This window comes from Galeopterus variegatus, unplaced genomic scaffold (genome assembly GCF_000696425.1).
Source record: "Galeopterus variegatus unplaced genomic scaffold, G_variegatus-3.0.2 Scaffold25, whole genome shotgun sequence".
Lineage (NCBI taxonomy): Eukaryota > Metazoa > Chordata > Mammalia > Dermoptera > Cynocephalidae > Galeopterus > Galeopterus variegatus.
The window spans coordinates 582,467-595,615 of NW_007726136.1; positions in this window are offsets into that span (position 1 = coordinate 582,467).

Below are 13,149 nucleotides of genomic sequence, written 5' to 3' on the forward strand. Positions count from 1 at the left end.
CCCTCTCCTCTCCCTCTGCCTGTGGCTGGCTGGTACTGGGATCTAAACCCTTGACCTTGATATTACCAACACCACACTCTAACCAAGTGAGCTAACTGGCTAGCAAAACACTCCATGTTCTTGGGAGCCTTTCTAATGTGGAGATGATGATCACTATAGTGTACAAGATGACTTTCAGTAAAGGTAAAATTGCATGTACGCTATTTCTGATTAGGCAGCAGGGTTCTCTCCTTTTGCTAGTGTGATGATCATAAGGGGAAAAAGTACATACAAATAAATTAGTGATTTGAATTAGGGAAACAATGTATTAGTGCCACCGTAGGGCAAGGTTTGAGGAGGATTTTAAGGCATAATAGGGAGATACACCAGAAAGTGAATTAAGGGCCAGCCCAGTGGCACACTCGGTAGAGTGCGGCGCTTGGGAGCGCAGCGGCGCTCCCGCTGAGGGTTCGGATCCCATATAGAGACCGGTCCGCTCACTGGTTGAGCGCGGTGCGGGCGTGACACCGAGGGTTGCGATCCCGTACCAGTCACGAAAAAAGACAAAGGAAAAAAAAAAGTGAATTAATGTCAGTATATCACAGCTGTTTCCATATAGTACCTGTTATTCCCCTCTGGAAGAAATCTTGGATTGGAACTGACCTGGCCTACTGCTTATTCTTTCTCCTATAAACTCAGGAGGGCACTGGGCCTACTTACAGGAAGTAGTGGAAGGAGGAATCAACACTGTTTTAATGTGCATTTGTGAGCTAGAACATCTTGAATTTCTATTACCCATTCCAGTTTTTACTTAGTGCATGGCCTCTTACTGTATTTATGTGAATCCACTTATTGTTCTTGCACCAAAAGCAGGTTAACCCTTGGTTGTATGTTAGAAATGTTTTCTTTTGTCATTCAAGAGGTTACATTTCTATTTAGACAAAGCTGTTTTTCTGACTTTTGAATTTCATGTCATGCTTAGTCCAACCAAAAAATTAAAAAAATATTAAACTAAATTATTTTGGTAACAAATTTTATTTTTTAAATAAAAATTAATATACCAGGATGTAATTTTGATGTATGATGTGATGTAAGTTTTGGACTTATTCCCCTTTCCCCTAAGGGACAATTCTGTAAATTCCCAAAGAGCCTGTTTTTGTTCAGCATGTTCGATTGATCTGCTTATTCTGAAACTTACCACTTTGTTTTAATTACTTGATGGTAAAAATTGTAAACTTTTTGTTTTGAGTTTGTTACAATCCTGATAAAAAATCTGACAGCACAGAAATGCTGTGGACCAATCCCAGGATAGGTGCCAACGCCCTCAGCAAAATCTTAGCAAGTTGAAACCAGAAGAATAGTAAAAGACCAATAGGATTCTATTCAGGAATGCTAAGGAAATACATCACTATTAGTACTATACATTAATACATTAAAGATGAAACAGTCCAAAGACTGTGGATTAACAATAAATGTATATATATCGAAAAGGCATTTAAAAAATTCAGCTTTTGTTCCTGACCTTTAAAAACAAACAAGTCTTAACATAGAATCCTAGGAAAAGAATAAAACTGCTTTAGTGTGATAAATAATAGTTATTGGAAACCAACAGCAGTTATGTGTGTATATGTGTAAATTTACATGTAATTTATTGAGCAAAACAGGGATTCCTTTTTTTTTTGCATCTGGCTGGTATGGGGTTCTCTAGACCCTCAACCTTGATGTTATGAAATTGATGTTATAAAATCACGCTCTAACCCAGGGATTCCTTTTAAAAGTCAGGAATAAGAAGAAGAAGAAAAAAAAGTCAGGAATAATAAAAGGTTATATGTCACTACTGTTGTTCCTGTTTTTTGGTAGTAGTAGAATGCTAATGCAGGAGAACAAGACAAAAAGCAAGCCACAAATAATACAAAGAAACTGAAAAAAAAAATGTACTACCAAATGATTGAGTATCCCTTACCTCACATGCCTGGGACCAGAGGTGTTTTGAACTCTGAATTTTTTTGGATTTTGGAATATTTGCATATACATAATGAGATATCTTGGGGATGGAACCAAAGTCTAAGCACAAAATTCATTTTATGTTTAAATGTACCTTATATACACATAGCCTAAAGATAATTTTACACAATATTTTAAATAATTTTGTACATGAAATAAAGTTTGTGTACACTGAGCCATCAGAAAAGAACGGTGTTACCATTGCAGCCACCCAGTGGACATTCTGTGTTGGTTTGGCATCACCATCGTTCCTGACTCTGAATGTATATAGTACTGATAAGTAATCACTTTCTTAAACTTATTCACATACAAGTACTTCACAGTAAAAAAATTTGACATACCATTAATACAGTGAAAAAATAATGTGTCTGGGTAACTAAGCTGCACAGCAGCACCACCAGAATACCTGTATCAGCTGTTACACAACAGCAATAACAGAAAGCAGGGTTTCAGTCTTCATCTAGGGTGCCTTTAACCTTTTGATTAAAAGGTTACTGTACACTGTATTTTATTTAATGAAAAAAATTTTGGGGGGGCCGAGCCCGTGGCCCACTTGGGAGAGTGTGGCGTTGGGAGCGCAGCAGCACTCCCGCCATGGGTTCGGATCCTATATAGGGATGACCAGTGCGCTCACAGCGCTCACTGGCTGAGCGCAGTGCGGCTGGTCTCAAAAAAGACCAAAAAAAAAAAATTGGGGGAGCCAGCCTGTGGCCCACTCGGGAGAGTGCGGCGCTGGGAGCGCAGCGGCGCTCCTGCCGCGGGTTCGGATCCTATATAGGACTGAACGGTGCACTCACTGGCTGAACGTGGTGTGGGCAACACCACACCAAGGGTTGCGATCCCCTTACCGGTCACGAAAAAGACCAAAAAAAAAATTTTTTTTTTTGGCAGCTGGCAGGTATGGGGATCCGAATTCTTGACTTTAGTGTTATCAGCCCAGCACTCTAACCAAGTGAGCCGATCAGCCGGCTCTTATATTTTATTTTATTTATTTATTTATTTTTGTCCTTTTTTTTTTTGAGACCGGCCACACTGCGCTCAGCCAGTGAGCGCTGTGAGCGCACCAGTCATCCCTATATAGGATCCGAACCCCGGGTGGGAGTGCTGCTGCGCTCCCAGCGCGGCACTCTCACGAGTACGCCAGGGGCCTTTATTTTATTTTTTTATTTTTTATTTATTTATTTATTTATTTTTTTAAATTTTTTTGTCTTTTTCCGTGTCCGGCAACGGATCGCAACCCTCAGTGCCGCCCCCGTACCGGACCGGGGACCGGCAACGGGATCGCAACCCTCGGCGTTGCCCCCGCACCTCGCTCAGCCAGTGAGCGGGAACCGGTCTGTATGTGGGATCCGAACCCTCGGGCGGGAGCGCCGCCGCGCTTCCCAAGCGGCACACTTATCCAGTGCGCCACCGGGCTGGCCCATATTTTATTTTTTTAAGTGAGAAGAAACAGAAGCAGTTGAGGGACCAGGAAGTGGGTCCTGTAGGGATAAGAAGGCATTCTGCTAGATAACTTTAAAAAATGTTTCTTCCAGAGTTATCTGCCCTCATTAACAACAGTTTTGTCTTAGAAGTCTCTCCTCGATTTTGTAAATTGACATGATTCCTTATTCTGTTAATGAGCTCACCACGCATTTTCACCATGTTGTCTGGGCACTTTTTCTGTAATGCTGATAACATCATGATGTTTGTGGCGTCATGTTGGTGCTCAACAAGTTTCAAATTTTGGGCATTTTGGATTTTGGATTTTCAAATTAGGGATGATCAAGCTGTATCTACTTAAAAATCCAGGAGAATCAATGGAAAGTTACAAATGAGCTAAGATAGGTATCTGAATATAATATGTATTTTAAAATTGATAGTTTTATTTGATAAATGAATTAGGAAAAAGATGAAAATCTTTTATTAACATGTAAATGATAAGTGTAACATGTCATTTAATTGTAATTGGCATATGAAAGAAAGTTTAACCTCTCTAATAAAATAGTAGTAAGTTGTAGTTTTGCCTACCTGATAATAATACAAAATAATATTTGTAGCTGAAGTGAATTTAAAAGAACTATAAACAGAATTGATTAAATAAAATTTAGCACATATTCATAGTGAAATATTTTAATTTAGGGGTTTATTTTATTAAATCTACGAAAACAATTTTAAAAACACCTTACCTGTTCTTCATCAGTGAGGAAGACTATGAAGGACTTCCTGCTTGAAGTGAGAGCAAACAGGATGGATATGAATGCCTTCTTCTGGAAGGTTTTCATTTATAGTTAAAAACTAAATTTGTCTAAGCTGGTTGTTCAGATTGATAATACACTAATATGGAGCTTTTTTTGGAAAAATATGAAAGAGTTAAGGACACAGCAAGATATTTGATGAAGAAGGCAGTTTCTCGCCTTACTATATTTTGTATGGGGTTTATTTATGACTTTGTTATTATTAGCATTGGACTTGGTGTAACAGCTATTTAAGGTTACATAAGATGCCTAAAGAGTTACAAAAAACTTTTATAACAAGTTGGCAGAATTTAAATTGCTTTGATATTGTGATAAACAGTCTTTGATGTTTACTTTTTTATACTAGTATCTCAAATTGGTATACTGTGATAGTTGGCCTCTCACTTAAATAAACAATGAGAGTTTTGGTGCTATAAATATCAAGTGCATTTGGCCCTAACTCTCCACAGTTCCATAACTCTGCAGCTTAGATTTTATGAAGGGGAAAGGGAAGACACCAGTGGGAAGGGGACATGACATTTTTTAATGAATGTGTTATCCTAACCTTCATCTGGTGATACAAGTTAACTACATTCGGTTTCTTTTTGAAATTGCATTTTACTGGCTTTAAAAGGATGAACGAAAACAGTTAAACCAAACCACTGATTAGCATGACATAGAGATTTTCTTTTGGCTTTGGATCCAGCTCCTTCCTTAGATCACCCTAAGAGCCACTTATTTGGCCATCTACTTCTAGCCTCAGTGCTTCTTCCTTTTTTACATTCTGGGTTTTAATCCAGTTTTTCTCCCTCCCTCCCTTCTTTTTTTTTTTTTTTTTTTCAGCTGGCTGGTGTGGGGTTTAATCCAGTTTTTCTATGTGTTGCTTTAAGGGTTGTGCTCTTTGCCCAAATTGGAGATTGTCAAACATTTTATCTGGGCTTTGTATCATATTTGTCTGGATTCTTTATCATAGCCATAGATGATGCATGAAAAAGCCACTAGAGACCATGAAAAATCACTACACCATTTACTTTTATTCCATGAATATATTTATTTGTTTATTTTGGTGGCTGGCCTGTACAGGGATCCAAACCTGTGACCTTGGTGTTACAAGACTGTGCTCTTAACTAGCTGAGCTAACCTGCCAGCCTATTATGAATATTTTAAAAAAGACTCACCACCAGTGAGTTCTCCCTTCTTTCTCTTTACCTAAAATAAGCTTTTTCCAATCATAAAACTTAGTATTGTAGGAAATTTGGATAAATTTAAGGAATTTAATTTTTAATAATTTTATTTCGTATCCTTTCTAGGTGCTGCATAAGCCATTTTAGAAATTTATGTATGTGTACAACAAATGAAAGAATGGGACTATCATTTGGGTTATTTTAATTTTTGGATAGATTTCAAGGTGAGTTAAGCACTTTATAAGAAAATGCATTATAGGCAATCAGATCAGGTCTGCAACCAAAGCCTAGACTCAGCACTGTAGTGGAAAGAAGTAGTAAGTTTAGAGTTAGATGGCCTGTCTTCAAGTCCAGGGTCTATCAACAGCTAACTTTCAAATCTTGGGGAAAAGATGGGTAATTTAATAATGTGCCCAGGGAACAACTGGCTAATCATATTGGGGATAGGTAGATGAAAGTTAGATTAATATGTTTAAATACATTATAAAAGGATCACGATAGTCATTTATTGAGTTGTAAACACAAGTACTAGACGAGACACTGTCCATGTGTGAATATGTTCCTTAAACAGACCTTAGGAAGTAGGCCTGATGATGGCCAAACAACTAGCCAATAGTTGAAATAAAACAAAAGATAAGATCATTTGAAGAAAGCCATTAAGAAATTTTAGTATGGAGTTGAGGGAGGGATGCCAAGGAGCCATGAAGAAGATTGGCTTTTTAAAAAACTTACATTGCTTGAATTCTGTTTAGCAAAAGATGAAAATTTAAGAAGTTAAAACAAATTTGGGACATTTTAAAACAAAAATGGCAGTGTATAAATAACCAATGCTTAAAAAGCCCGTCTAAATCAGTAAGAAAAAACAATCATTTAATGTAAAAGGCAAAAATATAAATATATGAAAATATAAAATGCATGAAAGAAATATAAATGGCCAATTCAGCAAGGCTGTAAGGAAATAGACACCTACAATGTTTTGGGGAGTTTAAATTGAAGTAAACTTTTTGTGCGTCGAATTGTGTGATATTACAATATTTATATATTGGTTTCCATGTTTCCTGGCTCATACTGCTCTCAGACCATCTCCTGCCCTCCTTTCACTTGCTCCTTTTTCTCCCTGTAGCAAGAAATTCTCTGACCTGCCTTCACTGATTGTATGTCATAAGATCCCCATTTCAGGAACTGTCCAGCCCTGTACCTGGGAGGAAGGGATGCTACACAGAGAGGCCAGGAAGAACCTGAAAGAACAGGCCTTGTTGGGTTTCCCCACCCAGTCTGTTAGTGTTAAATGATGCCTTTTTTGTCCAATCACATTTCTGCATGGTTGTCCCTGCTTCAGTTATGCCTACACAGCGAAGCTTCCAACAAAACCCAGGAGCACAGGGTTTGGGGAGCTTCAAGATAGCTGAACATGTGAAGGTTCCTGGAGGGTGGCATGCCTGGGGAGGTTGTGGAAACTCCCTGTCCCTTCTACTGTACCTCACCCTATGTGTCTTTTCATCTGTATCCTTTGTAATATCCCTTATAATAAACCAGGAAATGTTAAGTACGTGTTTACCTGAGTTCTGTGAGCCACTCAGGCAAACTAATCAAACTCAACAAGGGGATTGTGGGGACATTTTATAGCTGGTTGGTCAGAAGTTCCAGAGGCCTGGACTTGAGACTGGCATCTGACTGAAGTGGGCAGCAGTCTTAGGGACTGAGCCCTCACCCTCTTCAGGTAGATATTGTCAGAATTGAATTAGAGAACACCCAACTGGTATCTGCTGAGAAGTTGCTTGCTTGCCCATGGGGAGAAATCCTCACACATTTTGTCATAGAAGCCTGTCTTCTGTGTTGATGACTGTGCTCTGAGAGAGTAGAAGAAACACACTTCGGTGTGCGCTTTTTCCCTTACTGACATTATGCATGTTTTTTTGACTCACAGTTCAATTTGCATAAGTGTATATTCTACGTATACTTCCACAAATGCACAAAGGGAATACAAAAATATTTTATGTCAGTATTATTTGTAATTGAGAAAACAAAGGGGCTGGAAACCAAGTGTCCAATGTTAAAATCATGTTAAGTGACCAAAAAGTATAAAATGAGATGTGGTATAGGCAAAATTTGAGAGTACACAGGGTAAGAAGGTAGATTGTAACTCCCTACATTTTATTTTCGTATGTTGTTTTAGGATAAATGATTTTTTTCATAATTAAAGTCTGAGTAAAAAGGAAAGTTGAACATATCCTACCACTAGTAATAACTATCACCAACATTTGATGAACATCATTGCAGATACCTTTCAATGCATTTATACAGGTATAAATATGGGATTATAATGTGTGTGCCATTTATAGATTTTAAATTGAATTGAATTGGTTGCATTTGACTGGAAAAAAAAGAACCCGACTAAAGTAATACTGAAAGATTATTGAACTATTATTGAACTATAGACATTTATAACAAGCAGAGGTTAATTCCTAAAAGAGTCTTATAGTTGAGAGAATAAAATTATAATAACCTCTAAGTAGTTTTGAGACTCTTTGACAGAATTCATTGACTTATTGATGTCCAGGATGAGGGAATAAATACATATATTCCTTCTTACCTTCCTCATTTTCCTTACTCCTGTCCCTTCCCTCCATTCTCTTCTTCTGACCATACATGTATTTGTTGTTAGTCCTATTTTTCCATGATCAGGATTTGTGTGTGTGTGTATAAAAGTTTATAACCATTTATGGTTGTTTAGTTTTAGTTATATTTACAGGGGGTCAGTAACTACACTGGTCCTTTCACCTGGGTTTTTCTATTACAGAATTTATTTTGATTCATTCCCAGCAGTTACTTCAAGAAGTGCTACTTACTTCTTAAATCCTTAATTTCACAATACCTGTGAATGCTTATTGCCATCGTACTTAGAACTTTCCTTTAGGTTTCTCGTTCTTTGTGTCACACTTTCCCCCCAAAATTTGGTACACAGAGTAAGAAGAAGCCACGGGCCGGCCCTAGTTTTGTTGTTTATTCTTACCAGTTTTTCCTGGGTTATGGAATATGGTTTCAGTCTTACAGAATAATGGCATATTTAGTTCCTGACTATGGAAAGTTTTATAGATTTATTTTGTTTATGACATTTTTCTTTCTTTTTTTTCCTTTTAAGTAAATAGACTTCATTTTTTTTTTTTTCCTTTTTGTCTTTTTTTGTGACCGGCAACGGATCGCAACCCTCAGTGTCGCGCCCGTACCGGACCGGGACTGGCAACGGGATCGCAACCCTTGGTGTTGCCCCCGCACCTCGCTCAGCCAGTGAGCGGCCGGTCTGTATGTGGGATCCGAACCCTCGGCGGGAGCGCCACCGCGCTTCCCAAGCGGCGCACTGCAGCAGTGCGCCACCGGGCCGGCCCCTAGACTTCATTTTTATAGCAGTTTTAGGTTTACAGAAAAATTAACAGACAGTACAAATAGCTTACATACCCCCCCAAATTTGTCGTTATTCATGTCATATTTGTTACAATTATGAACTAATATATGCACATTATTAATAACTAAATTTTACACTAGGGTTCCCTCTTTGTGTGGTATAGTTCTGTGGATTTTGACATTCATAATGTTATTTAGGACAGTTTAATATTCTAATCTCTTTAGAAATTATGTAATTCTCCTTTGTTATCTTTGCTTTTTTAATCTGTATAATTGTTTATCTTTTCACTTAAGTTATGATTTCTTAAAGTTATGACCATGATTTATTTTACAGTGTTTTTTTTTTTTTTTTTTAAATCTTGCCTTTAAGGGCTGGCCCGTGGCTCACTTGGGAGAGTGTGGTGCTGATAACACCAAGGCCACGGGTTCGGATCCCTATATAGGGATGGCTGGTTAGCTCACTTGGGAGAGTGTGGTGCTGACAACACCAAGTCAAGGGTTAAGATCCCCTTACTGGTCATCTTTTATAAAAAAATAAATAAATAAATAAAATAAAGCTTGCCTTTAACATCTCCTGTTGCTTTATAATGTCTTCTTTCAAGTCTTCTTTAAAAAACATACCATGTTTCTGTAGTTTCTTTGAGGCTGTTTTTTTGAAGTCTTCCTGAGTTTGTATATGTATTGACAGGTGGTTGAAGTGACCTTGAAGTGAATTGGAGTGGAGATTTAATAACCTCATCACTATGTTAAGAGAATTTTAGGGCCGGCCTGTGGCTCACTCGGGAGAGTGTGGTGCTGTTGGCACCAAGGCCACGGGTTCAGATGCTGTGTAGGGATGGCCGGTTGGCTCATTGGCTGAGCGTGGTGCTGACAACACCAAGCCAAGGGTTGAGATCCCCTTACCAGTCATCTTTCTTTTTAAAAAGAGAGAATTTTAAATGTGAGGCTGTTCATGCAACTGATGATAACAAGGGATGGTAAGATGATGTAAACTTCGCTTGGAGGTTGCTGAAACCATGGGAGTTGGTGATAAATTGATAGATGAAGTAGAGTGGCATCTAGTTTTACTGTGCACAAATACTCATACGTACATAAGGAGATAGGAACAGTTAGCAAATAAAAGGAAATTGGTTTTTGAAAAATTTGTACTGAGGAACCTTAATTTAATTTGAGCAATACTTAAGAAAATCAGAATGAAGTAATCAATTATTCTCATCCGTGGATGGCGGCAGGAGATATCAGGAGAAATAGACTCCCCCACTCCCACCCCCCAACCCCTGGGGGTTATCATAACTCTGCCCTCCTTGGCTGAGAATCAATTGTATCCCCTTTGTGATATGGTTGAGGGTAAAAGGAAAGCTGGAGAACCACTGCTGTTTGGTATTAAAGGGGAAATTGACTAGAGACCAACTGGGATGTAAACTTAAAAAATATGACTTTCTGGGCCGGCCCGTGGCTCACTCGGTAGAGTGTGGTGCTAATAATACCAAGGCCCCGGGTTCGGATCCCACATAGGGATGGCCGGTTCGCTCACTGGCTGAGCGTGGTGCTGACAACACCAAGTCAAGGGTTAAGATCCCCTTACCGGTCATCTTTTAAAAAAAAAAAAAATGACTTTCTGAGTGAAGAAGAAAGCACCATTAGTTTGAAGAGACAAGAACTGAACTAAAATAAGTTTAGACAAAAAAGGGAATTTCGCTCTTAACCAAGTTTATGGCAGGGCAGGAGCGGTACCAGGTGTAAGAAACCAGAATTCTGTTCTGACCTCTGTTTGTTTTTGTTTATTCTTCATTTTAGCATCATTCTAGCTTCATTCTGTCATATCAGCTTTCTCCTTTAGATTTGAACTGTGGCCGTTAGCAGCTCTTAGGCTATTATAGCACAACTTCCCCATGGACTGGGACTCTCCCCCTTCTTTAATTCCAGTTTGAAAAATTCTCCAGAAGACCTCATTCATTCACCTGTGGCCCAGGGGTGAAGGGAGCCTTGTTTGGCAGTTTGTACTAAGAAACAAATGGTTGGGCATGGTATTTGGAGGTGGATTGTATTTCCCAAAAGAAGTATTTAAGGATATGGGCTTGTTCTTCAGATTCTAAAAAACTGTATTTCTTTTATTTCCTGTAGTCTAGTGAGCAATTTTAAAGGAAGAAAATGGACAACTTGGGCCGGCCCGGTGGCGCACTGCTACAGTGCGCCGCTTGTGAGCGCGGTGGCGCTCCCGCCGAGGGTTTGGATCCCACATACAGACCGGTTCCCACTCACTGGCTGAGCGAGGTGCGGGCGCAGCACCGAGGTTTGCGATCCCGTTGCCGGTCCCGGTCTGGTACGGGTGCGACACTGAGGGTTGCGATCCGTTGCCGGACACGAAAAAAGACAAAAAGGAAAAAAAAAAAAAAAGAAAATGGACAACTAACATTTATTGTACCCAAAGATAGGGACAGTCTTTTGCATATATGATAGCTCCCATCTGTTTTGCAACAACACTACCATGGGTTTTTACCATACTTTACTGGTGAGGAAAATGAGACTCAAAAAAAGAGAAATGTTTAAGTTGACACGGCTAGTGAGAGTTGGGATTCAAACCTGTGTCTGACTGACATCGTACCATACTCTGTGCCCAAAACTTGGCCCAAATTTTCTATTGTGAAATGAAATTCAGAAGCCCCCAAATATCTTGTTTTAAAAAACAGGCGAGATCAAAGCAGGTTGACATTTATGTAAAACTATAGACTGTATGTAGTGTTAGGGCATAAGAATTTCTGTACTGTGAGGAGTTCCTGCTGCAGCAGATCTTGGCAGAGATGGATGCTGATGCTGTGTTTAATATAAGCAGAGGCAGCCAATATAAGCAACATTGAAGAGGGCATAATAAGTAAGGTGAAATATTTACAGGTAGCAGAATGTCTTCGAGAGTCATTTTGGGAATGTGGTCCAGAATTCTGCTAAGCAAATCCTTTTGGAAGATATTGACAAAGTTTTTGCAAGATATGATCTCCAACCTGTTTTGCTTCTTTGTTCCATATTCCTTATGTTTTTGAAGCATGGTAAAATAAACTTACCCGGGTTGAAAAAAAAATTTTTTTAAATGTATTTTTATTTTATTTTTGGGGGATCTGAACCTGTGATCTTGGTGTTATAAGGCTGTGCTCTAACCAACTGAGCTAACTGGCCAGCCCCCGAAAATGCTTTTGATTAGGAAATCAGCTAGTTCTAGTCCACGGCATGGTGTAAAGAAAAAAAAAATTCTAATTGAGGAAATAAAATAAACTTCTGCAGTTGTTTGCTTGATACATTACTTTTTAAAAAACATTAAAGAAAGGTTAGAGGAAAGGAATGTTTACTCAGTTAATATTAGGACAGTTTATATGTTTTAAGGTAATATGTCAGTTTATTCCTCTGATAATAAGGTACGAATTATTTTGACAAACCATTTGAATATTTAGAAGTAATTATGTACTATTTGAATAAAAGGTTCTTTCTGTGATCTGAAAAGTTCAAAGTGAAGCTACTGTAAAAATAGTCACTTTAGGGATATGCACCTTGCAGCAGGCTGTGTGTTATATAAATAAATTTGACAGGAACGCACATTCCCCTGAGTAGTGAGCGTAGCTACAACCATCCAGGCACAAAGGAAAATCAGTGCTAGGTTATAAATCCCACTTTATATTTGGCTTTGTAGCAGTTGGACTTAGTCAATGATTGGTCTTGGCGAAGTGTATTTACAGTTAAAGTAGCTTATTTCCTTAAGAGTCAAGTATAAAATAACATATAGTTGGGTCTTTGAATGTTGTTATTCTGAGATCTCGTATTTTGCTGGGGCCTATGATCATTCATCTATAAATATTTCAGTATGCATCTCTAAAAAAATGGGAGAAAAAAACCTCAACGCAATACCATTACCACACTTTAAAAACTTAATAGTTTCTTACTATTATCTAATATGTAATCAGTCTTCAATTTTCATTCATGTCATATATGTCATAAACTTTTTTAATGTTTGAATCCAGTCCTCTCTTGTTCACCTTGCAGTATATTTGCTGAAGATTTCAGGTCTCATCCTTTAGAATTTCCAACAGAGTTGATTTTGCTAATCATGTCCCAAGATGTCCTTAAAAAACGTTTCTCTGTCTGTACTTTTGTAAATTGGTAATTGTATCCAGGGGCTTGAACAGATTCAGGTTTGTGAGGTGAGATTACTTCATAAGGGGCGGCTTGTTCGTTTTTCTTTCAGGAGACATAACAACCAACATATCGTTTGGTTGTCTGTCTTTTAAAAATCCCTAGATTAATATGACAAAATGGCAGTGTTTCAGTTACTTTTCATTTTCTAGCTGGTGTATTTCTGTAGAGAGAAACCTCTCATT